This window comes from Mytilus galloprovincialis, chromosome 11 (genome assembly GCF_965363235.1).
Source record: "Mytilus galloprovincialis chromosome 11, xbMytGall1.hap1.1, whole genome shotgun sequence".
NCBI lineage: Eukaryota > Metazoa > Mollusca > Bivalvia > Mytilida > Mytilidae > Mytilus > Mytilus galloprovincialis.
In genome coordinates this window covers 85,637,954-85,655,700 of record NC_134848.1, presented here as the reverse complement: position 1 = coordinate 85,655,700, position 17,747 = coordinate 85,637,954, and the positions used below count along the sequence as shown (strand labels likewise).

General features: G+C 31.1%; 1 protein-coding gene and 2 long non-coding RNA genes across 5 annotated transcripts in view; 2 read left to right on the top strand and 1 right to left on the bottom strand.

Moving 5' to 3' along the window:
* LOC143052955 (uncharacterized) overlaps positions 1–4,278 on the bottom strand; it is a 15,868-nt gene extending 11,590 nt beyond the window's left edge. The window contains exon 1 of the long non-coding RNA XR_012971308.1: positions 4,208–4,278. This is a non-coding gene — a long non-coding RNA (uncharacterized LOC143052955). The remainder of the gene's footprint in view (positions 1–4,207) is intronic.
* Positions 1–17,747, top strand: part of LOC143052951 (uncharacterized) — a 91,187-nt gene that overhangs the window by 57,328 nt on the left and 16,112 nt on the right. The window lies entirely within an intron of this gene.
* On the top strand, positions 431–17,747 carry LOC143052952 (uncharacterized). Of its 3 annotated transcripts, none has more exons than XR_012971303.1 (5): positions 431–452; positions 12,844–12,919; positions 13,844–13,906; positions 14,807–15,215; positions 16,337–17,747. It is a non-coding gene; the product is annotated as an uncharacterized LOC143052952 (long non-coding RNA). The 3 variants fall into 3 exon arrangements; XR_012971304.1 differs by lacking the exon at positions 431–452 and adding an exon at positions 4,328–4,376; XR_012971305.1 differs by lacking the exon at positions 431–452 and adding an exon at positions 4,360–4,492.

Below are 17,747 nucleotides of genomic sequence, written 5' to 3'. Positions count from 1 at the left end.
AAATACAATACTAACATCCTTCTAATTATTTCACTTTTATTTACACTAATAGACCTATTCCCATTATACTTAATTAAGTCCATTGAATCAGTGACATTGAATGCGGTGAGAGTATATATACATGATATATATGTATAACATTTACTGGTGTTTTTATATTTAAGTACAATACACACAACATGTACAAGTAAATGTGGCCTGTTTTTATCCAAAGATCTAGGAAGACATAAAATGAATTTCTCTTTTATTTCATTGGTTACTATATGGATTCATATTGATGTCATGACCTCATTACTTGGACATCATAAAATGTGTAGAGCAAAATAAAATGTAGTTTGAAATTCATCAAGAATACACATCTTATAAATATCTTCAATTTATTACAATATTGTTTTTGTGGTGATTTTGTGAAGAACCATGCAGTGAAAGAAAACAGTTCAAAGAAGAAAATGGCAAGTTATTTTAAAAATTACACTTTGAAGTTTAGATACAGTAATATAATATAAAAAGATAATGTCAACAATTCTCTTAATCAAATATTTCTTTAAAAGTTCAACAACAGTGGGTTTGAAGTTTAACAGTAACACATCATTCTCTAATTGGAAGATTAGTTTATTGTAACTAACTGAGTTTACCCTCTTTAAATAAAGAATTTATAAATTAATGCATATTATGACTATATACAAATGTAAATTAATGTCTTGAAATAACTGGCTCAGGATAGTTTGAAGTGAATATTTTGACATATATATGTACATGTACAAATCTTAATTAAAAACTATGTTCAAACCTATGATTGCATTGGATTAAAACAGCAAATTATACGTGTGCATGTAAAACAAATTTCGTTGAAGAAGGGTCTAAATACAGCACAAACAACGTTTTCCAAAAGACCAAAAAAGTGAAAAAGTATATTTTAACAAAACGCATTTGACTAATAGGTCGTATATATATATACATTCCATGTTCATGCCTTATATATCGTACTGTATTACAACGTTAAATAAAAACTCAGGAGGAAAGGTAACAGGGAGACCCGGCCACCGAAAGCTTCATTTTTGTGAAGCCCAGATGGTCAAGTGATGTAGCCCGTCCGATAAAGTGCAGACGATTTGGTGTTACAATATCTCAGTAGCATGAGTTTGAATTTCTCTGAGAGCTAAAAAAAACAATTTGCGAAAGCAAATTAACAGATCTAACATTGTTGGGTTGATGTTTAGAAAAGTTTATATATATACATGTGCTTGATTTATATATATATATATATATATACATGTGCATGCATGATTTAAATTATATTGTGTATGTTTTTTTAATACATCGTGTTCTTTACTAAAAAAAAAATTGTATCGTACGTAACTATATTGCTGATCAATGAAGTCTGTTTAGTTTCTCTCTATCTTTATGATCTTTATAATTTAGCTCTTGCTTCAAGTTCACACACAAAAGAGTATTTTTCTGGTCATTTTTGCATTTCAAAGTTTCTCTCTATCTATTATTATAGTTTTCAAGATAAAAAGCAAAATTGGACGAAAAAAAATGACCTTTATTGCCCCTACTCCTTTGAATCTATTTCATATATTTTCCATGTACATATATTTGGACCAGTAGTTTCAGATTACAAAAATTTACGAAAAATTCTTTAAATAAAATATAACTCCTTCAGGGGTCAATTGACCATTTTGGTCATGTTGCCCTACTTGTAGATCTTACTTTGCTGAACCTTATTGCTGTTTATAATTTATCTCAATCCATAATAATATTCAAGGTAATCAATGTTATTTTAGTAAATCAGCTGATTATGTGCTTACCAGCTGCACATGGTCAATCAATTAAAAGCAATAAATTTCTTCAGTTTAAGTGACCACAAATAATTGCTCCCAATCAAGCATTAAATTTCTCTGACCCTAAAATGTTGTGGAACAGTATCATTATATTAATCACAGCTTTATTCTGTTAAGCTCCTGTACATTTAGCATGTCAGTTAATACACCAGATTGAATTATGCCGGCTGAAATTGAAGTTATCAGAATAAACATAATGTTGGAAGAAAATATTTTAGAATATTTAGGAACTTTTCTACAAAATCTCCACAGATCGATACATGACAAAAACTATAAAAAAAATCCCTTGAAAACACATAGAGAAAATATAATAAAAATGTATCAAAAACTAGTGCAAAGAATAAATAAGGTAGCTTTGTTACTCTAATAATAGTTGTTTCCAGATTATTAGGGTTGGTGATATGATGATATATTTCACTCATTTAATTTTCATAATATTAATATTATGAAAATTAAATGAGTGAAATATATGTTTGTATATGTCAATAACAGATTTTGATAAATGTTTGTCAAAAATTAACCCCTAGGGTCGAAATACATATAGGGGCCAGTTAGTCCTAACTAGACTGTATTGAGTATACTCATATATATATATTGGTCGGACCGTACACATATGGTCCCACCACACGAATATAGGTGTAGTTCAAATACTCATATGGTCTGGAATATATACAAGAGAGTTTGGATGGGGTTAAATGATTAAAGAATAATGCCCTTAAAAAATTAAGATTAGAGAATAAAGGGCAAAAAAAATGAAAATTAGAGAAAAAAGGGGTTAATTTTTTGAAGATTAGAGAAAAAAGGGGTGAAAATTAAATGTTTACAGAATAACAGACCCCCCATCCAGACCCTCATACAATATGAAGTTTTTGATATAGACTGAGGTTTTAGTATTAATAACATTATGCAACTACATGCAGACTATAATATGAAAAAATCAGGATGAAATTTGAAAAAGGCCAGGACAGGAGTTTGGAGAATTAAAAAAATGATTAAAATAGGGGATGAGACACTTTGCCAAAAGAAAGGCAGGATGACTATTAAGATCTATTTATATGTATGTAAAAAAGGGCAGGATAAACTAATGAACTAGATAGTTCACTAGTACACTCTTCTGGTAGGGTTGCTGTCTTTTTTACACATTCCCCATTTCCATTCTAAATTTTAATAAAAAAAAAGGCAGAGTGAAAAATACAACTTATAGAATGCAGGACAAAATTTTTCATCCTACCCCACTTTCCCACCCTTAAAAACCAAATGGTAGGTCCGTTATCTATACCTTTCACCTTGCAACCTGTGTTTTTATTTTACTTTCAACATGTTTTAACTTTTTAATTTGACGATCAGCGGTGGCGAATCTAGAAATTTTCATAAGAGGGGGCCCACTGTCTGCCTATTTAGGGGGGGGATTCCGTCACGCTTCAGTGATTCCATATAGCTATATAACCAACCAAATATTTTCTGAAAAAGGGGGGGGCCTGGGCACCCTGCCCCCCCCCCCCCTAAATCCGCCTCTGTTCAGTCTTACAAGACTCAGCTGCCTCGTGCAATGTATTCTGCTAATTTAAATTGATGTGCATCGTGATTTTCAAATGCTTATTTTGCGAGCTCAGTATTTTTCAAATAAAATTCAAACACTTAAATTGGCAGGGATCGTCAAGAAATACTTTTTTAAAAGCTGTAAACCAATTATATCATAAATGTGTATACTAAATCGGAAATATCAAGTACACAATGTAAAACATAAAGTTAATATATACAAGAAGCAGGGGCGGATCCAGCCATTTTGAAAAGGGGGGGGGGGGGGGGGTCCCAACACAGGACATAGGTGGGAGGATGTTCCAACTATATGTCCCCATTCAAATGCATTGATCGACAAAAAAAATGGGGGTTCCAACCCCTGGAATAGGATCCGCCAATCAGAGAAGACTGTGACTCAGTCAGAAAAAGGTTCACAACAAAGTATTTATTTTTTGTGCAACGTTCATGAAATAATGTCTTATTTCACATTGTTTACGTGCAAGCACCCCCCTTACCACCCACTGCACACTTGGTGACCAACCCTAGAATCCTAGTCCAAATAATTATGACGTCTTGAAAGGCTAAATAATTTTTTTTCTTCGACGCCTTACTAAGGCGTCAAAGAAAAACATTATGATAGCCTTTCAGTAAGACTTCAAAGAAAAAAAGTATAATAGCCTTTCACGACGTCATAATTATTTGGACTACCCTTATCTTATCCCATCCCATCCCATCCCCCCCCCCCCCCCACCAAAAAAAACAAAGAAAAGGACAAAATGAAACACCCAGTCCTTCTTTAAACGTAAATAATGCTCTCACACTTGTTTTAACTAAGTGTTTACCATATAGGACCATATATATTGAAATCACTTCAACAACAGGCTGCTGTCGTACCGACAATCAAAGCTCTGCATCTTCAAGTTCAAGGTCTTACCTGAACTGGTTCCCAGATTGCATAGCTACATTGGATAACAGACGTTCTTCTGTCTGGACTACTTTACCAGTTTGAAGGTGAGGATGTTTGTTCTATCCACAGACCTGTTACCCGTCATTTATTCTGTAAATTCCACCTTTTTCAGACGAACCACTTCGGTTTTGGGAATCCTCAGGTTACCTGACAGTGACAGGTATGGGGAAAATCTGAATTCATCATTCAGAATATTTTTTTGTCATTTGTTTGACCACAATAATGTCAACTGGTCAATGCTTATTAGATAGAGCAATTATTTATCTTACACAGTTTAAAAAAAAATTAAAATTCAGAAATAAAGTTATTCATTTATAAATCAATCTACCAAATACATGAAATATATAGACCCATTCAAGTGCACCTTTGGCTTTGGGTCCAGGGTGTTCTTGACTTTTGATTGTATTCAAATTAAAGTGCAGGACTCTTTGTAAACAACAAATGATTATGCTGGCATCAGCATATCATACTTGTATTAGTGACTTAATCACAATGAAAATCTGTAATAGATCAAACTAAGTAAAAGTCTATTTTTTTTTACATAAATCTAAGCTTTACTTGCATACAATCCCTATTTTCTATTCGTCCAGATCAGGCCATTCAAAAATGATTGTTGGTTTCCCCTATCCCTGCCTGGAATGAAGATGTTACAAAAAGGAAGAATTGTCATAGGACTAAATTTAAAGAAGACATTATCTGATTATTGTTTAATAAACTGAATGTGACTTTTTTCCTTTGTAATACTGGTTATTTCAAGCATTTCTGTTAAGTTTTGTCATAACCAGAGTTCAATAGTTTGAGAAAAATCTAGCATAATGAAAGACGACATCTACAGCGATTCGAGCAAAATTTCTTCGACAAATCCAAACCAAGCCACATCAAGATAAAATATAGTGTGGACCAATAAATGATCAAATATTTATCTTATCTGCCTACAAACAGTTGAATATGATACTTAAGATGATTTTAGGAAGATAAATACCACTTATGGACCTCATTGTCTCCTTTATAAGGTCTCTTTTGGTCAATTTATAGCTCTAATTTCCTTAAAATTTTAACTTTTCATGTCAATAAGTAAAAATAATGGGGTAACTTTCGCTCATTTATGATAGAAATGTTATCAGAAATGAGTAACTGAAGTATTTAAGCAGAATGAACAATCCATATAAGTTAACTGTCTCCAAGGAGGTTTCAATAAGTCCTTACGTCTAAATTAAATTTACGCAGCATTCCAGAGAGGGACATAAAAGGCTTCTCTTTTAAAGAATAATTTGTCGTTACAGCATTAAAAATAATTTCATTAACTTATAAACATATATTTATTTAAGTATTTCCTAGGAAAATGTTCTATCATAGCAGAATATAAGAAATAAGGAGAAAAAGCACCCCCCTCCAGCCCCCCCCCCCCCAAAAAAAAAAAAAAACAACAAACAAAAAACAAAATCAATTTCAAGTAAAATAATTCTCATAAAATGTGTTTTGGAGACTCAATCCACTCAGATGTTTCATTTTTTGTTATGCTGATATCTATAATACTTATTATAAAAATAACGAGGTCCAATTTGTCAGCCGGCATGGGATAAAAACGACAAATCAAAGAATTCAACTTTATATATAGCTAATATAGGACAATGGTGTTGATTAAAAGTTACACCACTCCAGACCCTTTTGTTTTCCACATAATTAATATTGTAAATAATTAACAAGTTCCAATACCAATACCAATAGTATATTCACCTTTTACCTATACCTTATCTGTACGTTCTGCATCTGACAGGCACACCACCAAACGGTGTATTAAGGATTTGCTATATATACAAGGGTCATAATCACAAGGTTGACAATACTAAATTCTATCACATTGTTTCCTATTGTAGTATTTTAATCAGTATGACTTTAAAAGATGATAATATGAATACTAAAAATCTAGACTTAAAATAAGGCGTATAGGTTCAGTTTACAATTTGTTAGCCGGCATGACGCTAAACAGCAAAACCAAGAATTCGACTTTATTTATAATTAATATTGGACAATGCTGTTGATAAAAATTACTCCATTCCAGGCTCTTTTGTTTTTCAAATAGTTAATATTACCAATAATTGATAAGTTCCAGGTCGACGGTTTCTAACAGAAAGATTTTGAAAGTAGAGAAAACTGTGCATCTTATAATCAGCATGACTTTATCAGATAACTAAATATCCAGGCTAAAATAAGGCTTACACATAGTTATATACTTTATTTTAGTCAGGGACCAGCGATTTCACGGGTGTGTTCTAGTCTTATGTAAAATTTAACACAAATGGACACAAAAGATACTACACTATATTTGACCTTCGTTCTAATAAAAATAATCAAATATAGATTTTGATCTCGACTTTCTGCATTTTCACCGATCTGCATATCATTTTTTTATTATTTCACATGCGTATTTGTCTTGTATTTGTGCCAATCGGCATTTCTTTTTTTATCTTTCACTTGCGTAGATTTTGTCTTTCATTTTCTCCAATTGTGTACATGTTAATTAGATAGGTGAAAGTTCTTTTTCAGCACCATTTATGAACATAATGTTTTCTGGTCTGTGCGTCCGTTCCTCCGTCTGTCCCGCTTTAGGTTGAAGTTTTTGGTCAAGGCAGTTTTTTATGAAATTGAAGTCCTATCAACTTAAAACTTAATACACAATGTTCCTTATGATATGATCCTTCTAATTTTATGTCACAATTTTCAAAAATTGAGTTTTCAGATAAACAATTATTCCTAGATGTTTTGACATACTGGCAACGTATGCATGGAACTAATGTTTGAATGATTCTCGTAAAATAATGTCGCATCTTGCAATGAAGTTAAAATTTATTTATACTGCTTATTTCACAAAATCTTATAGTAAAAATAAAATTATGACAAAGGGTCATTGTCGTTTGTCATTTGTTTCATTTCAAATTGTCTAAAGGAGAAATGACAAACATTTCCCCTGATCTCACTGAAGCTAATTACCTAATTTATGTATATCAACACTTTGGTTAGCTTGCTTTCTTTGTTTGTATATTTTGTCTAATTATTTTTTGATAATGTCCAATTGAATTTAAATATCATATATATACAGGTTTACATACCTATATATGAAGATGTCAATCTTAATTACAAAGCTTGAATAAACATTTAAACAAACAAAGCAAGGAGGCCAACCAAAGTTTTACCCTACATGCATTAGGAAATTAGCTGTAAGGCAAAACATAATAATGAAATTAATACTCAGCGAATGTGAAATAAAATCAAAATTGTCAGTGGTAAAAACTAAATAGTTATAAATTCAACTTAAGACAAAAAGAATTGCTCCAAGAATAATATCCAACATTAAATCTCTCCCTTTCATTTAGCTTCAACTATGACCAGAAAGATTGAAAACAAATTTTGATTTTTAATACCTGCAACAACCTTTGTTTAAATTTCCAAAATGAGCAATTTAGATTTATAATATTTTATCCTGTTGGAGAAATCTTACTTTGTAGTTTTCAACGGAAAATTATTTCTAAAATAATTTTTGAATTAAAAACTTTTTTGTATTTTATATTTACTGTCTCGTTTATTCAAAACACTTGAGATAGTAATAACAGGGATTGTATTTTATGATAGATTTATAACATTTTAGAATAAAAAACTTTAATTCATATATTATACTATAATTTGAATTTCCTTATATCTTAAACAGTCAGGGGACTAAATACTGAAATAAGTGATTTTTAAATCACTTATTTGAGTAGCAAATTTGAAGTTTTGTCACAAATTGTGATTTTGAAGTTTTACCAAAATTTTAAACTGTGACATAGGTTTAAATAATATCATTTCATTAATAAACTTGGAAAAAATGAACTTTTTGCTTCTTTCATGTAGCAAGGTTATGCCTTTGATGCTATCATTTATCTGCAAATTCTATTTTAGTTGAAAAAATGCTATAATATTGTCTTTACATAATGAACTGATACTTTCTTAACAGATTTTTCCCAGCAATGGGAGTATTTTTTCTGTGAAGTTAGGGGACAGTTGAAATTAGTGGGGGTTATTAAAATAATGATACTTAAATAAGTGATTTTTGGGAAGGAAATTGAGGTATGATACTTAAACAAGTGATCTTAATGTCATTATCCTAGATTCAGTACAAGGTCATCACCTGAAATGACCTGGTCATCCTAGACAAAACAGATGTTGGTTCTGATAATTTTAGAAACATGATTAGTCCCTGGATCATTAGTATTCTATATTTAAAGCTATAATAAAATTAAATCACTTCTTTTAGTGATTAATTTGTACTACTTAAATAGGTGATTATTAAAGAAAGACAACTCTTACTTCCAATCTTTATGGAAATAGTATTACTTTAATCAGTGATTTAGAAAATCACTCATTTAAGTAAGTCCCCTGACTGTTAAATATTCAGAAATAATGAATCACAAACTTGATGCAATAATTAAGTTTGTCTGAGTCAGGAAAAATAATGGTATAAAGATGTTCGTTCATGATTTTGTGTGTCCGTCTGTCAACAGTAGCGAATAAGTTCATTATGGCAGACTTCTAAAATTGACACGAAAAAAAAACACACTTCTAGTCTGATATAGTCAAATACTCTGTAAGTTAGCCAGTGCCATCTTTCATTTTTTGTATTTTCAATAATTATGCTAATGAGGGACAGAGGACAAAAACAGATTTTCATAACAAAAGTGGCGTGAAAGGTTATTTCAAACAATTTTTCGTTCCAACAGATGGTGTTTCTGAAGGTAAATATTATGCGGCAACAGCATCATAAGATCTGATACTGATACATGCATTTAATCTCTTGTATTACCGGATGATAAAGTACTAGGTGAATATAATTTGCTATTCTTGGAAATTTAAATGTGAGTTTCAAAAGTCCAATTTGCGATTTTTTTCAAATAGTGGGCCAGCAAGAAAAGTTTGTACTATGACGTCAGATGCAATGTTCTAAAGAAAGACAACTCTTTTCTTCAAAACAAACGAAAAAAAAAATACATGAAAATTACTCATAACTTTTTTGAAAGGTCAGTGACACACACTTTTTTTTGCTTTATTTTGAAGATTACATACACATGGCACTTTCCTTCTTGAAATTTTGTATGGATAAATCACTGGCAGAAATTTTTTAATACTGGAAACGTTTTTCATTTTTCATTTTTATTTTTGGCGGGGATGAAATAAATCATATTTTTAAAGATCAAAACAATACGAGTTTTAAATTTTTGAACCTGTTTTGATAGATACAAATCTACTGTTTAACGTGAAACAAGAACTATGCTTGTAGGTTTGATATAAAGGATTTTTTTGAGAGTTTAGATAACAAGCAAATATTATGTTAATATTCAGGAAACGCGAAACTGAGGTTGCTATAGTGACAAAAATAAGTCGGTGACCCGGCCCCAATTTGTTTCATCACATTTTGTTCCTCAAATCATGAAATACCTTCACACAAAATTTTAAGGAAAAATCACTGGTAGAAATGAATAGGTTGTTTGGTCTTTAAGTAACAATACCTAATTTGTTTACTATCAACCACCTTGACACTTTTTTACAGAAAATGTAAATATTTTAATTTGTCAGATGCTGTGAAAAAGTGTCCCTAAATTGGACATTCTTTTATGAAAAAGTACTATTAAATTCTGTCCTACAAGGTTGACATTCAATAAGAGGACTTTTTCACAGTGAAAGCTAAGTGTCCTTTAAAGGGAGATAATAAAAAAGTCACTTATCTTTAATTCTGCTAAGTTTTTTTTTACCTATTCTGCAGCAAGCAAATGAAAGATCTAGTCGATGAATCATGACTTATTGGGAGCTGTCAACAAGCACCAAATCTAAAGAAACTTCTGACACGAGCAAAATTCAGTACACAGAACAAAGGTGGCAGAAATACAAAAATGGGGGGATCCCAGATGTGGAACATGCTAAATGCTAGAAGTAAAACTCTGAAATCAGGCACAGCAATTAAACTGAAAAATATTATTTATTGTGCATCCTGTCCCACTTGTAATCAAAACTACATAGGTCAAACCATTTGATAGACGAAGAGTTCACAAACAGCTGTCTGGACAAAGGTCCCTTCAATTAGAAACTCTCCATGTTCTGAACACTTTGACCAATGTGGAAAGGGAAAATTTAAACTATATCCCTTTCAGGTCAGGTGAGCTTTTCTTATCACTTGGCGTCCATTGTCCATTGTCGTGCTGCCCCTGAATTGGAAATTTTAGCGAAATTTTGCCGTTTTTGGTTATTATCTTCAATATTATTATGGAAATAGATAAACTGTAAACAGCAATAATGTTCAGCATAGTAGGATCTACAAAAAAGTCAACATGACCAAAATGGTCAGTTGACCCCTTAATGAGTTATTGCCCTTTATAGTCAATTTTTGTCAATTTTTTTTTTACAAAAATCTTCTCTGAAACTACTAAGACAAATTTAACCAAACTTGTCCTCGATTATCATTAGGGTATCTAGTTTAAAAAATGTGTTAAATGATGCTATCCGGCGAACCAAGATGGCCAACATGGCAAAAAATTGTAACTAGGGTAAAATGCAGTTTTTTGCTAAAATCTCAGAAACCAAAGTATTTTAAGCAAATCTGACGCAGTTAAATTTGTTTCGTTAGGTCTAGGTCTATCTGCCCCGAAATTTCCGTAACAAACATGCAAAATGTTGTTGGGTTGCTGCCCCTGAATTGGTAATTTTAAGGAAATGTTGCAGCTTTTGGTTATTATCTTGAATATTATTATAAATAGAGATAAACTGTAAACAGCAATAATGTAGAGCTAAGTTAGACCTACAAATAAGTCAACATGATGAAAATGGTCAATCAACCCCCTTAAGGAGTTATTGCCCTTTATAGTCAATTTTTAACAATTTTCATAAATTTTGTAAATTTTACAAAATAGTTTAACTACTGGGATAGATTCATAGGTTCATTAGATAGAGATACTTGTAAGCACTAAGAATGTTCAGTAAAGTAAGATCTACAAACACATCACCAGCATCAAAACACAATTTTGTCATGAATCCATCACTCTGCTGTGTCCTTTGTTTATGATATGCACATAGACCAAGGTGAGCAACACAGGCTCTTTAGAGCCTCTAGTTTCAGATGTGGACCTAAGATAAAATTCCACTTGAAGCCAAGGAACGCTATTTTATTTAACTGTATAAGCCGACTTTTAATACTATAGGAAGTGAAATTCGGTCTGTGAATAAGATTCCGTAATATATACAAACTACCACATGGTAACATCACAAGTTGTTACTAGTAACGATAACAATTCTGTCTGATGAACTGCAAGGGATGCAGTGAAAGCGCTAACAGAAACAGTGTTCGATTTATAATGTGATTTTTTTTTGTGTTTTTTATTTTTATGTTCTATGAAAATTTCTTCATATATTGTTGGTCATCAAAAATGTGTGTCATTAATATTTACATGTACTTTGGACCTTTTGAATGTTCAAAACTGTTCTATTTTCTTAAAAGTAATCTGAAGCAATTTCTAGGCAAGCTTCGATCATCAGGGTAAAAAGCCTTGTGACCTAAATATTGATTAATCAGTTAAGCTAATTCTTTTTTTTTTCATTAATAAAAAAATTCTACAGATGATTAAGTATATATAACTTATATTTATTTCAAGCATTAACTATAAGAATGTTTATAAAATTTAAAAAAATCACAGAATCTTAATAAAAAAAAAATTTGCATTATTTGTTAAACATGTTAAAGGGACAGTATGGACTCAGTTCATCATTATGATTGGAGCACATGTCATGTGCATGCTGTGTATATTGTATAATAGAGTTATTATGTCTTGTCTATCTTAAGTTTGGTTAAACTGCCTACTGGGAAAACATTATCACATGTTTACATTCCCAATTACTACTATAAGTCAAATATGTGTGAAAAATTTCAATTTCATGGGTTTTAATCTCTGTTTTAATCCCCCAGGATGTGAAACATTAGAATTTGTGTATATAAATGAAGAGATATGAAAATTTTATCCTCAGTACTGTACGTCCCAGTTACTTAATTAAAGACAATAGAAATATTAAATTAGGGTAATAAATATCCCCCCCCCCAAAAAAAATGAACATTGAGAAGTTCTCACTCTGATACATATTTCAATGATCAATTTAATCATCTTTTATAAATTAGATGTGGACATGCATGGATAGTTTTAAAACTCTTTCTTAACTTGGAAAAAGCACACAACATTTCAGGGGGAGGATGCAGAGCCTTTATATATTTACTCTTCTCCTGGATACTGATTTGTGAACATGTAAAAATAAGGCAGCTAATGCACTCATGTAACCTAAACAGCGAAAATGACAAATGTATAATTTTATTTACTTTTTTCAATTTCTCATTGATGTGTTGTAAATTTTCTGTTAGAAACTCACAAGACTCTCTATCTAAACTAGTGTGACAGGAACACAAGACTGTTTTATCTTAATTTTGCATATTTTTTTTTCTAGGTGTACAACTGTGCAAGTATTGAACATCAGCTTGAAATGCAATGTGACCTAAAAGACAGTATAATAATGGACAGATGTAAGTAATGATAAAATAGTCAATGATATGGGAAATGTAGGAAATTGTAAGAAAAAGTTGACAGGCATATTGTTTTACACCTGTCCCTCCGTCGGTCAGTTAACTATATATATAGGTCAAAGTACAGCCTTCAGCAATGATCATACTGCATAGTCATATATAAAAAAGGCCCTGAAATTACAATTGTAAAATAATTCCAAACTAATGACCTTAATATTAATATACAAATAAAATAACTAAAAACAAATATGCAACACAGCAACAAACAACAACCACTGATTGTCCAGGTTCCTGACTTGGGACAGGCACAGAAGATAGCAGGATTAAACATGTTAGTGGGATCCAAGCCCTAATAAAATCATATTTTAGTTATTCTCCTCAAGAAAATCTAATATAATGTAATTAACATCAACCATTGTCAACACTTTTAAATGTTGTACTTAACTTTATATATAAAGAAGATGTGGTATGATTGTCAATGAGACAACTTTCCACAAGAGACCAAATGACACAGAAATTAAAAACTAAAGGTCACTGTACCCTCTTCAACAATGAGCAAAGCCCATACTGCATAGTCAGCTATAAAAGGCCCCAAAATGACATGTAAAACAAGAAAACTAACGGCCTAATTTATGTACAAAAAAATGAAGAAAAAAAATATGTAACACTTCAACAAATGACAACCACTGCATTACAGGCTCCTGACTTGGAACAGGCACATACATTACATTGTAGCTTAATATTTTAATTCGCATATTGGTATACAATCTATTGTATGTTTTTTTCTTTTTTTCTTTAAAAAGTTATATGCAAGTGGGGACATAATCTGTGTCCCATGGACCTAATCATGACATTTATTTATTCAGAGAATTTTGAAAGGAATAAATAATGAATAATTTTTCATAATTTTTTTTCATCTTTTAGAAAAGTCGTCTCCTGAAACAACTGAGACAAATCTACCTAAATTTGGCCACACTCATCATTAGGGTATGTATATATAGTTTTAAATGTGTTTGATGACCCTGCCAACCTACATGGCAGACATGGCTAAAAATAGAAAATAGGAGGAAAATGCAGTGTTTACTTATATCTCTGAAACTAAAGCAAAAGTATAACAGTTGCATTATTTCATGCATCAATTGTAAATGAGAATATCAGGTGAGCGATAAAGGCCCATTGGAGCCTCAACTTTCTATAGCCATTATTGTTATAGCTGGTCAGTGGTCATAAACCTATGAAAATAAGTCAATTATTTAACCTCAGAGCACTACCAACAGATTCTTATCCAGTGTATTTGATCATGTTGATGAATAAATTTTATTACAACTCGTTAACAGAGCAAGATATGGAAATTTATTTTTCTTCTGGTTTTATAATATTAAGAAAAAACAAAGGAAAATGATATTTTGATAAACATTAAACATGTTGTTGTCGTGGTTTTGTGCTCTCTTGAACCATCAGATTATTACTGTACTGCAATAAAAAAAAACATTAAAGAATATCAGGGATTTACGGGAACTTGAAGTAATTGAAAACTTGTTCAAATACCAAACTGCACTTTAACTTTACTTTGCATCAACCATTAAGTGTTGTGAAATGTTTACACAATGCTTGTTAACACCAAACACTGATCAAGTCACTTTCGTCATTCTCATATTATCATGAATATGTTACTTTTTTAATAGGAAAAAGGATATATATTAGAGATATATTTACAAGCAGGGACATCTGTGTCCCATGGACACATTCTTGTTTTATTTATTACATATTTTAGTGTATTAAAGTAATTATACTGCTTCCACCTTTCAATATTCTAACAAAGCTCTATCTCATTAATGGATAAATAAATGATACTAGTCAAGACCTCAACAGATAATTTTTTTTCAGGTTCTCTGGTCGTAAGAACCTGTTGGCCACACACATAAAGATTTTCATTGATCCTACTTTTAGCTAAATATCAGAAAAATTAAGAACAAAGGAAAATATGCTGAAACTGTACAGTCACCGGTCAGGATTATTTCAGAAGTGAAATTATAATACAATTTATTTTACTGGTTAATTCCTTTGATTTGTAATTTTAAACAACACACAGAGGCTTTGCATTATTGTTTTACAAGAGAGACACCAAAAGATGCGGTCAACATTTATCATTTTTATCAAAATACGCCCAGGACAAACCATGGATACACTTAACTTGAAATATGGTGCTTTCATACCAAAATTGCCTAGAAGTAAAAGAAATAAAGAACCATTCATGTCAGCAATCAGGGGATAAGATGAAAGAATGCAGAATAAGGTACTGTAATATTCAGTCTTAATAAGAGTCCTGCTTCTCTATATACATATGCTTTTTGTTATGCCTCGTCGTAGCGGAGGGGGCATTAAGTTTTATCCTTGTATGTTTGTACATAATATTAGATAAAGGAAGATGTGGTATGACTTCCAATGAGACAACTCTCCATCCAAGTCACAATTTGTAAAAGAAAAACAATTATAGGTCAAAGTACAGTCTTCAACACAGAGCCTTGGATCACACCAAGCAGTAAGCTATTATTAATTTAAGGACCCAAAAAATTACTATTGTGAAACCAGCTGTCAAACATGAAAACCAACGTTCTAATCTATATAAAAAAAAAGAGAAAAGACAAACACTTATAGTGCATGATTTTCTCACTGTGTTGAAGACCCATTGGTGGACCTCGGTTGTTGTCTGCACTTTGGTCAGGTTGTTGACATATTTCCCCCAATTCCATTCTCATTTTATGAAGAAGTTATTGAACTTTATTCTTGAAAAAGAGACAGGGGTATCATGTTCACATGGCGCATCTGTTTATTTGTTTTAGTTAACTATAAACTTAAGTTTGCTTAACCAAATGTACTGAAACTTAAACGCAATGCTTATTACCACAAAAATCAGATCAAGTACTCATTTGGGTACTGTGTGTCACTTTTACCATTCTTGATTTATGACCCTTTAAAATGTTATATGCAAGCAGGGGCATAATCTGTGTCCCATGGACCCATTCATCATTTATTTATTCAGAAAACTCTAAAAGGAATAAATAATCCATAATGTTCATACAGATAAAACATATTGTTTTAAGGATTTTAATCTGTTTATTAAGTCACATGCAAACTCAATATTGCTCCCCTTTTAAATCTCGATCAGTGTTTGTAAAAAGAAAAAAGTAACATAAAAGAATGCAGGTTGCCAGGAACATTCAAATTGGAGAAAGGGAAAAGAACACAACTCTACGCTAAAGAAGTTTTATTATAAATGTCAAATGGTTATAGTCTCAACCTATCAACATAATCAAAATTGTTGATTTCACAGTTAATATTTACTTTTAGCGTGTTCAGCAGAATAGAACGTTTTTGTTATATTTTATTAAATGTTAATTTACTTTGGTCTTATAGGCAGGAGTGAAAGGAAGAGAAAGCTAGGCATCAGTAAAGAAACAGATCAATTTATAATATGTAATAATTCCATCTGAATATAACAAACATTGCACATGCTATGAAGATTTATTCACATGTATACTATGATTTGTAGTTATATTTTATTGTATGTATTTGAAATATTAAAAGTACATGTATTTTACTTTAGAACAGTATTTTAATTTTTATATTTTGCTGTGGAGAATATCAAAAATAATTAAAGATAGTTTCTTCCATATTTTCTGTGACAAAAAAAAATGTGCAAATTACGAAAATTAAATGAGGCTACATTAGTGAATATTTTTGAGTTTGAGTTTTTTTTCATTCCTATTTTAAAATTTCATTGGCATTTGAAATAATGAGTTGAAACTAGTTTTTATCAATTATTTTGTTTTCAAGATGTACAACAGTAGAGAAGGTTAAGGTTTTGTGTACAATAGTTTACTATGATGTAATGGTCAAATAAACTTGAAACTTTGTACTTTCAAGTGTTCATTTAAGTCAGTGTTTTTTAAACAATTACAAATAAGTTACTGAACATTGAAATCTGATTGTGGAAGCAGAGTATAATGTGTTATGGACACATATATATATATATATCTCAATCACATAGAGCATCGCCCTCCTCACCAGCCTCTCAGTAATGGCATATTGACTTTGAAAATTTCCTTTGTTTACACTGAAATATTTGTGATAAGTCCACATTTAAGGAGAACCACTAAAAGTAGGTCAGGGATAATTTATATGCAGTTGAATATGCTTTTGGACAATGCATGTGCTTAGGGATTTTAATAATCCTGAACCCTAAATCATGGTTTTATAACTTACAATCTTTTGCAGTTTTCTGTTTATATGTTAAAGTTTATGCTTAGGCCAGTTTAATATCGACCACTTATAAATAGGATTTATAGGATGTATAGGCCCCCCTTTTTGTGGGACAAATTTGGTTGATATTATATTTAGGGAATTACTGAAGCATGACAAAAGGGATGCAGTATAGAGTAACCTTATTATTTCTAAGAAATTACTTTTTTTTTTAAAAGAAATGAAAAGTATGGTTATAAACATATTTTTTATGAATTAAAATTTGAACAAATGATGGAAACAAATTTTTGTAAAAACTTTTTTTAATTATTTTTTCTTGTAGATTTTATTTCGGGATTTTTCCTGAAATGGGTAAAAAAAATCTATGTAACAAAAAAATTAAGTGTGTGTCTGATATTAGATTTATATTTTCGGGATTTTTCCCGAAATGTGAAAAGAAATTATTAGTCATGAGGTCTAGCATATACATTTGAATTTTCGGGATAAATCCCGAAATATTTGAAGACATCTGTGTTATACATGTTGTACTTAGTTTATTTTTGTCGGGATATTTCCCGAAATGCGT